The sequence below is a fragment of the Rhineura floridana genome, chromosome 1, assembly GCF_030035675.1.
Source record: "Rhineura floridana isolate rRhiFlo1 chromosome 1, rRhiFlo1.hap2, whole genome shotgun sequence".
In the NCBI taxonomy this organism is placed as follows: domain Eukaryota; kingdom Metazoa; phylum Chordata; class Lepidosauria; order Squamata; family Rhineuridae; genus Rhineura; species Rhineura floridana.
In genome coordinates this window covers 53274012-53287768 of record NC_084480.1, presented here as the reverse complement: position 1 = coordinate 53287768, position 13757 = coordinate 53274012, and the positions used below count along the sequence as shown (strand labels likewise).

The window sequence follows — 13757 nt, the reverse complement described above, 5'->3', positions numbered from 1 at the left end:
GAAGACTTCTGTTTTAAATCATTCAGTTCTTCTCTTTCAGGTTTCCTGGATGTGCTCTAAGGTCTGGTTTTTGCAGCATGGGAGTACCTTGATTGTTACTTCCCTGAAGTTGCTACCTAATATGTCATCCCAGTAAAATTAGCCGAGCAAGATCACATGGGAGGGGCCGACAAAGTGCTTCCATCACATGTCTGTCCTGCCCATTCCAGGGGATAGAGTGAGGCTGGTGTAGCAAGGAACCATGTTGTTATCCCCTCCCACATCATCACTTTTAATACAACCAGAGTAGAGTGGGAAACAACTATGGGGGAGCACCAGCTATGCTATTCATGCAACATAAGAACTAGCCCTAGAATGACTGTCTGGCTCTATTATAAGGATTCCCACTGAGGCCACATAGGAAAAGATCTCTGTTAGTGCTTCCATGTGTAGGTCTGTACTTAATTATTCTAAGGAAAAAAAGTTGTCTGATATTATTTTCTATAGTTGCTGCTGCTAGATTTTTTGACTGTTGTTAAAAGTACTCTTGATCCCCATTTTCTGCTTAATTCCTGTACTTACATGATAAGAATGTTTACACTTCATGATTTCCAGAGAAGTAGCCGTGTTAGTCTTTTGCATCAGAAACAACAGAGAGTCTTGTGACACCTTAAAGACTAACACATTTATTATGACATTAAAATTTCATTACTACAGGCTACATCATCAGATGCACAAAGTGTTATCCTGAGGCACAGATGCATACAGTGCCTTGCAAAAGTACTCAGGCCCCTGACCAATGCTTTCATATTACTGAATTACAAATAGTACATTATAATTTTGTTATGTATGATATTTTATTTTGCAACACTGAAACTTGAAATCAATTGTTATAAGGTGACATTGGTTTTATGTTGGGAAATGTTTGTAAGAAACATCAAAAACTGAAATATGTTGCTTGCATAATTATTCAATCCCTGTGTTGTGGAAGCTCCCAGTTTATACAGATGAAAGGAATTGCCCTATCAAAGACACAATTACCTTACCACTGGCCTCCACCTGTGAACCATTAAAGTTGCTGTCACATTGTCAGAATAAAACCCCCACTGTTGAAGGATAATTGGTCAGGCTGTGAATCTGAAGGAAAATGAAGACCAAAGTGAGAGATAATGTAATACAAATGCATAGATAAGGGAAAGTGTACAAAATAATATCCAAGTGTTTGGATGTCCCAGTGAGCACAGTTGGATCAATAATCAGGAAGTAGAAGCTATAATACCACCCAGGCACTGCCAAGAAAAGGCTGTCCCTCAAAACTCAGTGCTCGAATAAGAAGGAGCCTTGTGAGAAAAGCCACAGAGAGGCCAACAATCACTCTGAAGGAGCTACAGAGTTCAGTGGCTGGGAATGGAGGAATGGTGCTCCAGTCAACCATATCAAGAGCTCTGAATAACATTGGCCTGTATGGGAGAGTGGCAAGAAAGAAGCTGTTACTCAAAAAGTACCATCTGAAAGCATGTCTGGAATTTGCCAACCTGAACAAACTGGAGTGAATCTGCCAAGAGGAATGGGCCAAAATCCCTCCAAAGCTGATACATACCTACCCCAAAAGACTTAAAGCTGTTATTGCCGCAAAAGGTGGCTCTACCAAATATTAATGTGTGGGGGTTGAATACTTATGCAAGCAACATGTTTCAGTTTTTTTATGTTTCTTACAAACAGTTCCCAACATAAAACCAATGTCACCTTCATATATGATATGGACTGCCTTCAAGTCAATCCCGACTTATGGCAACCCTATGAATAGGGTTTTCCTGGTAAGTGGTATTCAGAGATGGTTAACAATTGCCTTCCTCTGAGGTTGAGAGGCAGTGACTGGCCCAAGGTGACCTAGTGAGCTTCATGGCTAAGTGGGAATTCGAACCCTGGTCTCCCAGGTCATAATCCAACACTCTAACCACTACGCCACTGTTACCTTACAATAATTGATTTTGAGTTTCAGTGTTTCAAAATAAAATATCATACCGAACAAAATTCCAGTGTACCATTTGTAATAACTCTCTCTCTCGCGCGCGCGTGCGCTCTCTCTCTCTCTCTCTCTCGCGTTCTCTCTCTCTCGCGCGCTCTCTCTTGCTCGCTCTCTCACGCTCTCTCTCTCTCGCGCGCGCGCTCTCTCGCGCTCTCTCTCGCGCACTCTCTCTCTCGCGCGCACGCTCTCTCTCTCGCGCACGCGCTCTCTCTCTCTCACGCACGCTCTCTCTCTCTCGCGCGCGCTCTCTCTGTCACGTGCTCTCTCTCTCTCTCTCTCATGCGCGCGCTCTCTCTCTCGTGTGCGCGCTCTCTCTCGTGTGCGCGCTCTCTCTCTCTCTCTCATGCGCTCTCTCTCTCTCACGCACGCGCTCTCTCTCTCGCGCGTGCTATCTCTCTCTCTCTCGCTCTCTCTCGCGCTCTCTCTCTTGCGCGCTATCTCTCTCTCTCTCGCTCTCTCTCTCTCTCGCGCTCTCTCTCTCTCCCTCTCTCTCTCTCGCGCGCTCTCTCGCTCTCTCTCCCCCTCCCTCCCTCTCTCTCTCTCTCTCCCTCCCTCTCTCTCTCTCCCTCTCTCCCCCTCCCCCTCTCTCCCCCTCCCCCTCTCTCCCTCTCTCCCTCTCTCCCTCTCTCCCCCTCCCCCTCTCTCCCTCTCTCCCTCTCCCTCTCCCTCTCCCCCCTCTCTCCCTCTCTCTCCCTCTCCCTCTCTCTCTCCCCCTCTCTCTCCCCCTCTCTAACTCTCTCTCCCTCTCCCCCTCTCCCTCTCCCGCTCTCCCGCTCTCTCTCTCGCTCTCTCTCGCTCTCTCTCGCGCTCGTGCTCTCGCTCCAGGACAGCTACTTGAAGTTTATTTACAGAATGCCCCAGAAGGTTGAAATGTCCCCCCACCAGTTTTGGAATATAGGCATTTCTGATAACACATTTTGCCCATTTTTTTTTAATAATGTCTGGTCTGTTTGTCTTATGGAGAATGCAAAAGGTGTTGCTGGGAGATAATGACATACAGCAGATGAGAAGGTGAATGAACCCCTGATTTGTGGGAGACATTATTAGGTCACTGTAATAGCATTGCCAGAATACATACATGGAGAGAGGTGGCATCTGGTCTGCCACAGGGGCTACACTATTACTCTTTGTTGTTTTTACACTTTGTTTCCTTGCTTTATGGTGTAAGGGAATTTGGAAAATACAGCTATGACTTTACCCCACTGGCATCAGGAATTGGCAGGGTTGGACACTTGCCAAGGTCCATAAACCTGCCAAGACATATATCTTTCAGTTGCTGCCTGTTCACCTGACCCTCTTGAAGGAAGTGAGTGATAGAGCCATATTCTCCACTTGCCTTGATCTTCCCCAATGGGTGGATTGGGCCCAAAGGAAGAGGGATCAGCAGCAGTGATGGAAACAAGAAGAAGGCAGGCCCACTTAGGGATGGGGATCCATTTAAATCATCTTGCCCAAGCCCCCCCATCTGAAGATGGCACTGCTCTACCCAATTATTTGTGCTCAGAAGTACAAACGTAATTCCTAAAAAAGTGTATTTCAACTTCAAGGATGCCCAGAAAAACATCTGCATCTTGCAGCTATTGCCAAACAAAAAAAGTAACACTAAACTACTGAGTTGCAAGTGTGACCCTAAGCTCACATTTGTGTGATAGCACCTTGAAAGTTCTATAAACTCTAAGCATGCCTCCCTTTGCCAAACAGGTGTGATAAGAAGCAGGAGGATCCCTGCTGACACGTGGCAGGTGATACAGGCTACACAGCTGTTCCAGGCCTACAATCACATTATGCATCCAACACAGTCATGATTTCAGAGACTGTTCTGGATGATCCACACACATCACTCTAAGTGTTCTAGGAGCTTCTCTGAGGTAACATTTAATACATGTGAACAAGGCTAACCAGATGCTAAGCTTCTATATCACAAGACTATTTAAAGACTCCCCCCCCCATTGCAGGCAGATACAAGTTCCCAAGGGTTCAAAAATTTGGAGTAAAACTGACATCGTTTAATGCACACTTCTCTAATTTAAGTTTGGTGGCTTCCAAACTATCCTCTATTACTCCAAAAAGTAGCATGTCTTTAGGTAAGACATTCTAAGCCATGCTGTAATCACAGAAACATAGTGTGTTGTTGACTGTGACCTCTTACCATGAGGCAAGCCCACATCACAGCAAGTCTTCTTCCTGCAACTTCAGCTTAGAAGCTCCTCTAGGTAGGGACAATCATGCTGGGATGATTATTCTGTCAGATATCAGCCACTTAATGCAGTCACACAGCAATTGTTTTTAAGTAGTTCCTGGTAGAATATATATCAACCAAAAATAATGAAGCAGAAAAAAGTGTGAGCCAACTTCATTCATTCATTCAAGGCTTGCAGCGGGCACAGAACCTGTGGTATGGTGAATCAGAAGTTCTGCTTCCCCTATGATATTTTTACAACACGAGCATTTCTTGGAAGCAAGCATCAGCACTCATCTCTTTTGTGGAGGAAATAACTTGCACTAACCCTTCCTACAAATCATTTTGTGGACAGATTTAAGAATGGGCTCAATATGATATGCATCTCATTAGAAAGTCCAGAAAAACTTTCTGAACTGGCTGAACTTGGCTGAACTGTTTACTGAACGGATCCTTGGTTTCATAGATCTCAACACTGGTATTGAGATGTTGCATCTCGTTCTTTTGGGTGCTGCCCTCTCCTTTCTCGCCATCCTCCAATATTTGGTTGTATTCCTGAGGATTTACCATATTGTTGATTGTTGTTCACAGTAATGTTCCACTTTTCGTCCAAAGAGCTCAGAACAATGCTCAGGCAGTCTCCCATCCAACTTGTTTACAGGGCCAGTCTTGCTTAGCTTCTGAAGTAAAATGCTATCGTGTGCCTTTAAATTATTTTTAAATTGCAACTAGTGAGAAGGGTGCAGTGATACCTCTTTCTTCAGCTGATTATACCAGCTCAACCAGTGTAGGCAGCTACCTGGAGTGACACAATACCAGTGGGGTAACACAATTCAGTGGTCATCAGCTGTGCTGGAAGCTGCATATGAGCTGGTGCTCTTGCACTGCTCTTGGCATGCCTGGCCCTTCATGCAATCTGAAGGAATTGCATTTCAGAACCTTCTGTAACATCTTGGGAGGTAGAGGGGACAGGGAGAGGCCATACTCTCAAGCTGATGATTCCAAGTGCCTAATCTGCTATAATTCTTCAGAAATAAATGAGATCTGAATGCAGTCAGAGATCAGGAACACAGACTACACTAGAGGACCGCACATGAAGAAATCTTAAAAACTAAAAATTAATGCAATAAAGATCAACATGAGAAACCTTTTTGGTCAGAGTAGACAAAGTTAGTAAGGAAAACAGAAGCAGTTTCATCTGAGCATTTGGCCTGATTTGATTCAGTTTCTCAATTCCTTAAATTAGGTGTACATTTCAGGATGCTGGGTAGGGCATTTCCCATTAAACTGATTTCAGAGGGCAATCCAATGCTGCTCCCCCAGCATTTGCCTTTGCTGAGCATTTTTTTCCCTAAAGGGTTTTTTTTTTTTGTACTTCTGAAAACCTTGGGGATTTACCCACATTTGTTGATGCTCCCCTCATGTGTAGGTGGTGCCCTTTTGACTACATAATCAGCGACACTGCTGGCTAGAACATAAAAAAGAGAGATCAATTTAGCTAACAAGCCGTTGTCTGTAATAAACATGTATTATATATGCCCACTGTAAAGTTTAATATATAGGCATTTCTTTATAACTTTTTATATAAAAATTGTAACTAAACCATAGAAACATATTGAAGAATGAAGCTAATTTGGCCTTAATACGTGGCATATGGTTTTGTAAATGTGGGAGAAAGTGATACTAATTTAAATTAACTTGATAATTGCGGTATTCACACATTCAGATGAACACCTTGATAGAGGGTGGGCCAGTAACATGTGAGTGCACCTCTGCACAAATGACAGAGTCCCCAGTCACACATACAGACACTGTGCTTGCACACAGTAACACAGGAAGCTGCCTTATCAGACCAATGATCCAGTTAGCTCAGTACTGTCTACACTGATTGGCAGTGGCTCTCCAGGATTTCAGACAGGGGATATCCCCAGTCCTACCAGCACATGCCAGAGACTGAACCTGGCACTTTCTGTGTGCAAGGCAGATGCTTACCGCAAAGCTATAGCCCTCACCCTCTACCTACCCAGCCACATTACAATTGTACATACATGGGTTCTGTTGAGAGCTACTGCTGAACATGTGAAGGTTGATTCCATGTATTCAGTGAATGCATTGTGGTCACTTCCAGACAACCCATTTAATGAGCATTCAACCTGATTTGTTAATGGAGAGATTAGACCAGCCTTTCCCAACCAGTGTGCCTCCAGATGTTGTTGGACTACAACTCCCATTTTCCTGACCATTGGCAATGCTAGCTGAGGCTGATGGGAGGTGTGGTCCAACAACATCTGGAGGCACACTGGTTGGGAAAGGCTGGATTAGACAATGCTGGCTGTTTAATGAGCATTCATCCTATCTGTACTTTGGACTATTAGGCAATGTTGCATCAAGCTTTTCTCCACACTTTCCAGTGTGTTTTCCTGTCACTCTCCTTATCATAAACAGTCATATTGGGGGGAAGTGGGTTTGTTTCACAAGAGTTCCAAATCAGCCTTGATTGTGCAGCCTGAATTTGCCTGGATGTGACTGAATCTCAACTGAAAATAGTCACAGTCTGGGCCCCTCCAAATGTCCCTCTTATTGCACATTCATAATTATTTGTCATGTGCCACCCCACCTTCAATATTGTTTGTACCTACAAATGTTTTGGGGTTGTCACACCGCTTCATTTCTATACAGTGCATATCCTGTAACTTTGTGCAAATATCCTGTAACTTTTTGTGCCACAAATACAGGCATGTAGTCATTCAGGGTCTTGGGGAGTCTTAGACCCCTTACTTTTTGGAGAGCCAGGGGGGGTCCTCTGGAAGCATCCTGTATAAATAGAAATTGAGGCTCATAAAACCACAGTATGCAACTTAGCCAAAGATAAATGAATGATTAGCAATGACAACCTAAGATCCAGCTAGTTATTTCACATAACTCTGTGAAATTTGCCCCTCTTTTATGCCCTTGACCTTCCTCTCACCTCATTTCCCGACTCACGACTTCTGACTCCTCAGCTTCTTGACCTTCCTGTTCTTTTCCCAGCAGCGACAGCTAGTTCTCTCTCTCAATCTGCCTCTCCCTCTGACTTTCTCTCTCTCTCAACAGAAATCTTATCTTTTCCCTTTCCTCACATCAGCTGTACTATCTGTCATTACTTGGACTCTTTCATCTTAGCAATTAGATTGGTTACTAACACATGCCATAATATCATTGCAGTTCAGCTAATGCCTGGTATCGAGGACAGCAGCTAGGTGGAGGAGCTCACATACAGGTGACGGCTATCCTCATTTATTAAGAAGGGCATGTATAAAAGAATGAGCTGGCCAGAGACATCCATTTAAGGGAGACTTAAATGGATAACTCAAGCACCCATTACAACCTATGGTTTGGACACAAATGCTGCAATTTGGAACAGAGGGGCCATCAAAGGCCATACTCTCCCTTTTGAGAAAACCTTAGATAACATATATCTAAAGCCCTTCTGACTATGCTGTGCCACAACCTGTCCTCCAATTTCTCAAAAGTTTTCTTCCCCAGGAAAGAGGCTTCTGTTTTCCTGCCTTATTCATAGGGTGCTTTAGAATGTTTTTAGAATTTTAATGGCGGTGTGGCTGAAGTTTACTTAGCATTGCTGAGGATGGTAGGTGTTACTTTCTTTCCATTCAGCATTTGCCAGTGTTCTTCATCTTGCCCAGCTGCCCATGCTTCCAACACCTGGGAGGGGTCATATTATGGATGCTTTCAACACTGCACTTTATTCTGTTATTCTGACAATTTCTTACCTGGTAATTAGCGCATTATATTGGACCTGTCACACAACATAACGGGTAGCTCCGGAATTCTGGTAAATGTAGTGCAAGTATAATGCTAATTTCTGCAATAAATGATACCAGAAGTAATCTGTTAGCAAGGCTGGGAACACGGACGATCGCGGGAGTTTTGTGCTAGCTGCTGCTGCTCACGTGACAGGCATCCCAGCATGCAGTGCATTTCCGCCCTTTAGTCGCACAGGCTTTTTTTTTTTTGGCCTGATGAAAATGTGACAGTATTCCAGCACAGGCGAAGTGGCAGCATTTCTCCTGTCGTGTCATGATCGGAGCTGTGCGCATGTGTATAATGGGAAAGGGATGAAAACAAGGCTCTGTTCATTGCAGCCATGTGAAAGACAGTTGTGCGAAATGCCACTATATCGGCTGAAAAAGTACTGTTCCTTATCATAAGAGGTACTGCAGTGTGAAAGGGATTTTAAAAATCGGGACAGAAGTGCTACCTTTTTAATCCGTTAAACTAGTGCTATTAGCCCCACGTGTGAAAGCAGCCTATGCCAACTTTCCCTGGGCTTTAATTGAAGAGTGGAGAACTGGGGAGTCTGGCACCTGAGATGGAGGCAATTTGCTAATTTTGTTTTTAAGGGAAGTCCTTCCTTTTACCTTAAAAAAAATCTTTCTAAACAGATTCTGTAAAAGTACAAAGACTTCACTTAAAAAAAATAAAACAAATGTCTATCAGGTGCAGAGTAAGCAGCCTCTCTTCTTTCCGGTGCTCACAGGAGAACCCAGCCAATGACATTCCGGGGTTTTACAGGAAGACTGCAGAGTCCAGACCACTAGAGAACCATTTTCACTCATTGCAGAATGAAATAAAGGGTAGCCATATACACCCTCTTTGACACCTCAAAAATAAGACGAGTGCCACAAAACCTCCACACCCTATCCAGGAGGATTTTTCTCCTTTTATCATTTTTGAATGCAATTTCTTTTTTAATTAATTGATGGGAGAATGGCCAGGGGGAAAACAGAGGAGAAATTTCCCACAGAGTACAACTTTTGCTACTATTGGTAGGGAAAGAGCAGAAGTGAGGGGTGAGTACTTGAATGGCAGCTGGTTCTGATGTGAGATTAATGGTTTTGAATGTTAAGGCAAGCAGAAGTTGGGTTGCATAAACTGACATATTTTGCTGTATAATCCAAATGTCTTATACTGCTATTTGGGCTGATGTAAATTCAATTTCTAGATGAAGAAGCCATCATAATATGATCCTGAATATGGACTTACTATACAGAACATTATGCTGTAGATTAGCCGACACAGAAGCAACTGGAAGGCAAGTGTAGTAGCTTATCTTTAGGATTTTGTTTGCTGGTTTTATTAATATCTCCTCCAAAATTTTGTTGGGAACTGCCTTTACTTCATTCAACACTAGGTCTCATTCCAAGTCACTGTTCCTGGTGACAGATTTGAAGGGAGGAAGAAGATGGTTGTTCCAATTCCAGCCCTCACAATCTGCACAGTTTGATCTTGCTGTGCTAATTCAAGGAGCTTCTTTGCTTTGTACATCACTTTGAGTATATTTTTTATGGAAGAACAATGCCTAAATATACAGATGGATGCAGTGTTGATTTCTGGTTTTGGAAGATCCTTAGGACCGATCCCCTCAGTGGCATAATCTCTGAGCAGGCTCTCCTAGCTACCACTGTCACCACTGCCAGTTTGCTTGCTTTCTTTGGGCCCAATCCACACAATCACCCAGTGGGATAGCTCATGGCAAGTGGAGGATGGTGCTCCACCTCACCTGCCTGCTCAGAGGGGGATAGGGTTGCCAGGCTCAGGGCCTGAGAATGATTGTGTATCTTTAATGGAAGAGAACATTCAGCCAAGTGCAGGTTTTCTTGCAATACTGTAATGGGAAAAACCACACGGTGAAATTCTCCCTTCCCCCTGCACAACTTTAGGTCTTCTGTATCTTTAAAAGTTGTACAGGGGGAAGGGAGAATTTCACAGTGTGGTTTTTCCCATTACAGTGTTGCAAGAAAACCTGCACTTGGCTGAATTTTCTCTTCTCTTAAAGATACAGAATCATTCTCAGGCCCCGAGCTTGGCAACCCTAGGGGGGAATATGCAAACAGGCAACAACAGCAAACAGGAGAAGTACCAGTGCTGGGAGACTCTAGAGGTCTCCTATGGCAGTGAGCTGAAAGGGATGCTCCCCAGTTCACCACTCTGTTCTCAGGTGGCAAATTGGGGATATTTATTTATTTATTTATTTATTTTTAAAACTTATATACCGCCCGACTAGCAATAGCTCTCTGGGCGGTGAACATAGATACAATAAAATACAATATAATACAAAACATCAGTCTAAAATCAAATTTCACAATCTAAAAACAGCAAAGGCTAAAATCAAATTACAAACATTACAATCATTAACAAAAAATTAAAATGCCTCGGAGTAGAGAAAGGTTTTAACCTGGTGCCGAAAGGATGATAGTGTCGGCGCCAGGCGAACCTCCTCAGGGAGACTATTCCATAGTTCGGGGGCCACCACTGAGAAGGTCCTTGATCTTGTCACTGCCCTCCGGGCCTCCCTATGAGTCGGGACCCGGAGGAGGGCCTTCGTAGCAGACCGTAGTGTACGAGCCGGTTCATAGCGGGAGAGGCGTTCCGACAGATATTGAGGTCCCGCGCCGTATAAGGCTTTATAGGTTAATACCAACACTTTGAATTTGACCCGGAAGCGTATTGGAAGCCAGTGCAAGCGGGTCAAAACAGGTGTTATATGGTCAGACCGCTTCATTCTTGTTAGCAGTCTGGCCGCCGCATTTTGCACCAGCTGTAGCTTCCGAACCGTCTTCAGAGGTAGCCCTACGTAGAGCGCATTACAGTAATCCAAACGTGAGGTTACCAGAGCATGTACTACTGATGTAAGATCCTCCTTACTCAGGTAGGGACGTAGCTGGGCTACCAATCGAAGTTGGTAGAACGCATTCCGTGCCACCGAGGCTACATGAGCCTCAAGTGACAGGGAAAAGTCTAGAACGACTCCCAGACTATGAACCTGTTCCTTTAGGGGGAGTGTAACCCCATCCAGGACAGGATATGTATCCACCATCTGATTGGAAAAACCATCCACCAACAGCATCTCAGTCTTATCAGGATTGAGTCTCAGTTTGTTAGTTCTCATCCAGTCCATTGTTGCGGCCAGGCAACGGTTCAGCACATTGACCTCCTCACCTGAGGAAGATGAAAAGGAGAAATAGAGCTGCGTGTCATCAGCGTACTGGTGACAATGTACTCCAAAACTCCTGATGACCGCACCCAACGGCTTCATATAGATGTTAAAAAGCATGGGAGACAAAACCGAACCCTGCGGGACCCCACATTGGAGTACCCACGGTGTCGAGCAATGTTCCCCAAGCACTATCTTCTGGAGACGGCCCGCCAAGTAGGAGCGGAACCACTGCCACGCAGTGCCTCCAACTCCCAACTCCGCAAGCCTCTCCAGAAGGATACCATGGTCGATGGTATCAAAAGCCGCTGAGAGATCAAGGAGAATCAACAGAGTTACACTCCCTCTGTCTCTCTCCCGACATAGATCATCAAACAGGGCGACCAAGGCCGTCTCAGTGCCGAAACCGGGCCTGAAACCCAATTGAAATGGATCTCGATAATCGGTTTCATCCAATAGCGCCTGGAGCTGGTCAGCAACCACTCGTTCCAAGATCTTGCCGAGATATGGAACATTTGCCACTGGTCTGTAGCTGCTGAAATCCTCTGGGTCCAGGGAAGGCTTTTTCAGGAGTGGTCTCACTGCTGCCTCCTTCAGACAGCCAGGGACCACTCCCTCTCGCAAGGAGGCATTTATCACTTCCCTGGCCCAGCCAACTGTTCCCTCCTTGCCAGTTTTTATTAGCCAAGAGGGGCAAGGATCTAGTACCGAAGTGGTTGCATGTACCTGTCCAAGCACCTTGTCCACGTCCTCGAACTGAACCGACTGAAACTCATCCAACAAAACATGATAAGACTGTGCACCAGACACCTCACGAGGGTTAACTGCTATAAAATGAGAGTCTAGGTCCCAACGAATGCGTAAGATCTTATGCTGGAAGTGCTCAGCAAACGCATTGCAGCGGGCCACCGAAGTATCTACAGTGTCCTGAAGGCCTAGATGGAGTAGCCCTCGGACAACTCTAAAAAGCTCCGCTGGGCGGGAGAGAGATGCCTTAATAGTGGCGGCGAAATATTGTTTTTTCGCTGCCCTCACCGCTCCTATATACTGCTTGGTGAAAGCACAAAGCAGCGTATAGTTGCATTCATCAGGAGTTCGTCTCCATCTCCGCTCAAGCCGCCTCCTATCTTGCTTCATCGCCCTCAACTCTGGAGTATACCAAGGAGCTGAATGAGCTCTGCAAAGGAGAGGGTGCGCAGGAGCGATCGTGTCGACAGCCCGGGCCATCTCCACATTCCACAGATTAACCAGGGCTTCAACAGGAGCGCCGGTCCTATCAGCCGGAAAATCCCCCAGAGCCTTTTGAAAACCTTCAGGATTCATTAGTCTCTGGGGGCGGACCAATTTAATAGGTCCCCCACCCTTGCAGAGGGAAAAGGTCGCTGAAAGTCTAAACTTCAGCAAGCAGTGATCTGTCCATGACAAAGGGAGAGATGTAAAACTCCCCACATCCAGATCACTATCCCCATGTCCAGTAACAAAAATAAGGTCGAGTGTATGCCCCGATATATGTGTTGGGCCACTAACATATTGGGACAGCCCCATGGTTGTCATGGAGTCCATGAAGTCCTGAGCCGCCCCAGACAAAGTAGCCTCGGCATGAATGTTGACATCCCCCAGTACTAATAGTCTAGGGGATCTCAACAATACCTCCGAGACCACTTCCGTCAACTCAGTTAAGGAAGCCACTGGGCAGCAAGGTGGGCGGTACACCAAAAGGATTCCTAGTCTGTCCCTCTGGCCCAACACAAGGTGCAAACATTCCAGACCAGTAGTTGTATGGACATGGTGCTTGGTGAGTGAGATGGAACTCTTATAGACCACAGCAACCCCACCTCCCCGACCCTCAGATCTACCATGATGCTGAACCAAATACCCCGGTGGGCAGATCTGGGAGAGACTAACTCCTCCCTGTTTGCCCACCCAGGTCTCGGTTATGCATGCCAGATCGGCTGCCTCGTCCATAATCAAATCATGGACGAGGGGTTTTTTATTATGAACCGATCTGGCATTAAAAAGCAGCAGCTGGAGATCTGAGAGTTGGCTGAGAGGACAACCAACAACCCTGCGGGTATGAGAAGGACCGGAACAAGGCACAGCCACAACATGTCTGGGCCGCATTCCCCTTACCTGGCACGTCCTTCTCATAACACCATACCTCCCTCTGCCCGTCACTACGGCAATTGGGGCCCCCTCATGTCTCCCCGCTAGATGGAAAGATCTCTTCCCCAGGCACATTATAAACTATAAATACAAAAAGAAAAATACAAAAAACTCAAATACATAAAATACACAGTCACTCACAACATGCATTCATATAAGCACCCAGAAAGAAAGCAGCAAGAGCAGCAGCCTCTCCTTCCCTTGGGTGATGGTCTCTTCCTCCTGCAGGCCCTGGGTCTCCCAGGCCACCTCAGCCAGCCGGCTTATGTATCCCTCCAGAGAGGGACAGGTGGTAAGAATCAGTCCTGGCTGGCTGGGTACCTGGGGCCTGGTCCTGCCAGGCAGAAGTCCCTCAGGGAAGGGTGGTGGAGGTGGTGGTCCCACAGCAGCAGCAGCAGCAGCAGCACAGCAGC

The 13757-nt window shown here is 45.6% G+C and overlaps 1 long non-coding RNA gene across 1 annotated transcript; it reads right to left on the bottom strand.

Annotated features, from left to right (window-relative positions):
* Positions 1 to 3867: 3867 nt before the first annotated feature.
* Positions 3868 to 7290, bottom strand: LOC133379645 (uncharacterized). The gene is made up of 3 exons (XR_009761268.1): positions 7156 to 7290; positions 6827 to 7001; positions 3868 to 5655 (listed from the first exon to the last, which is right to left on the bottom strand). It is a non-coding gene; the product is annotated as an uncharacterized LOC133379645 (long non-coding RNA).
* Between the last annotated feature and the right edge of the window lie 6467 nt (positions 7291 to 13757).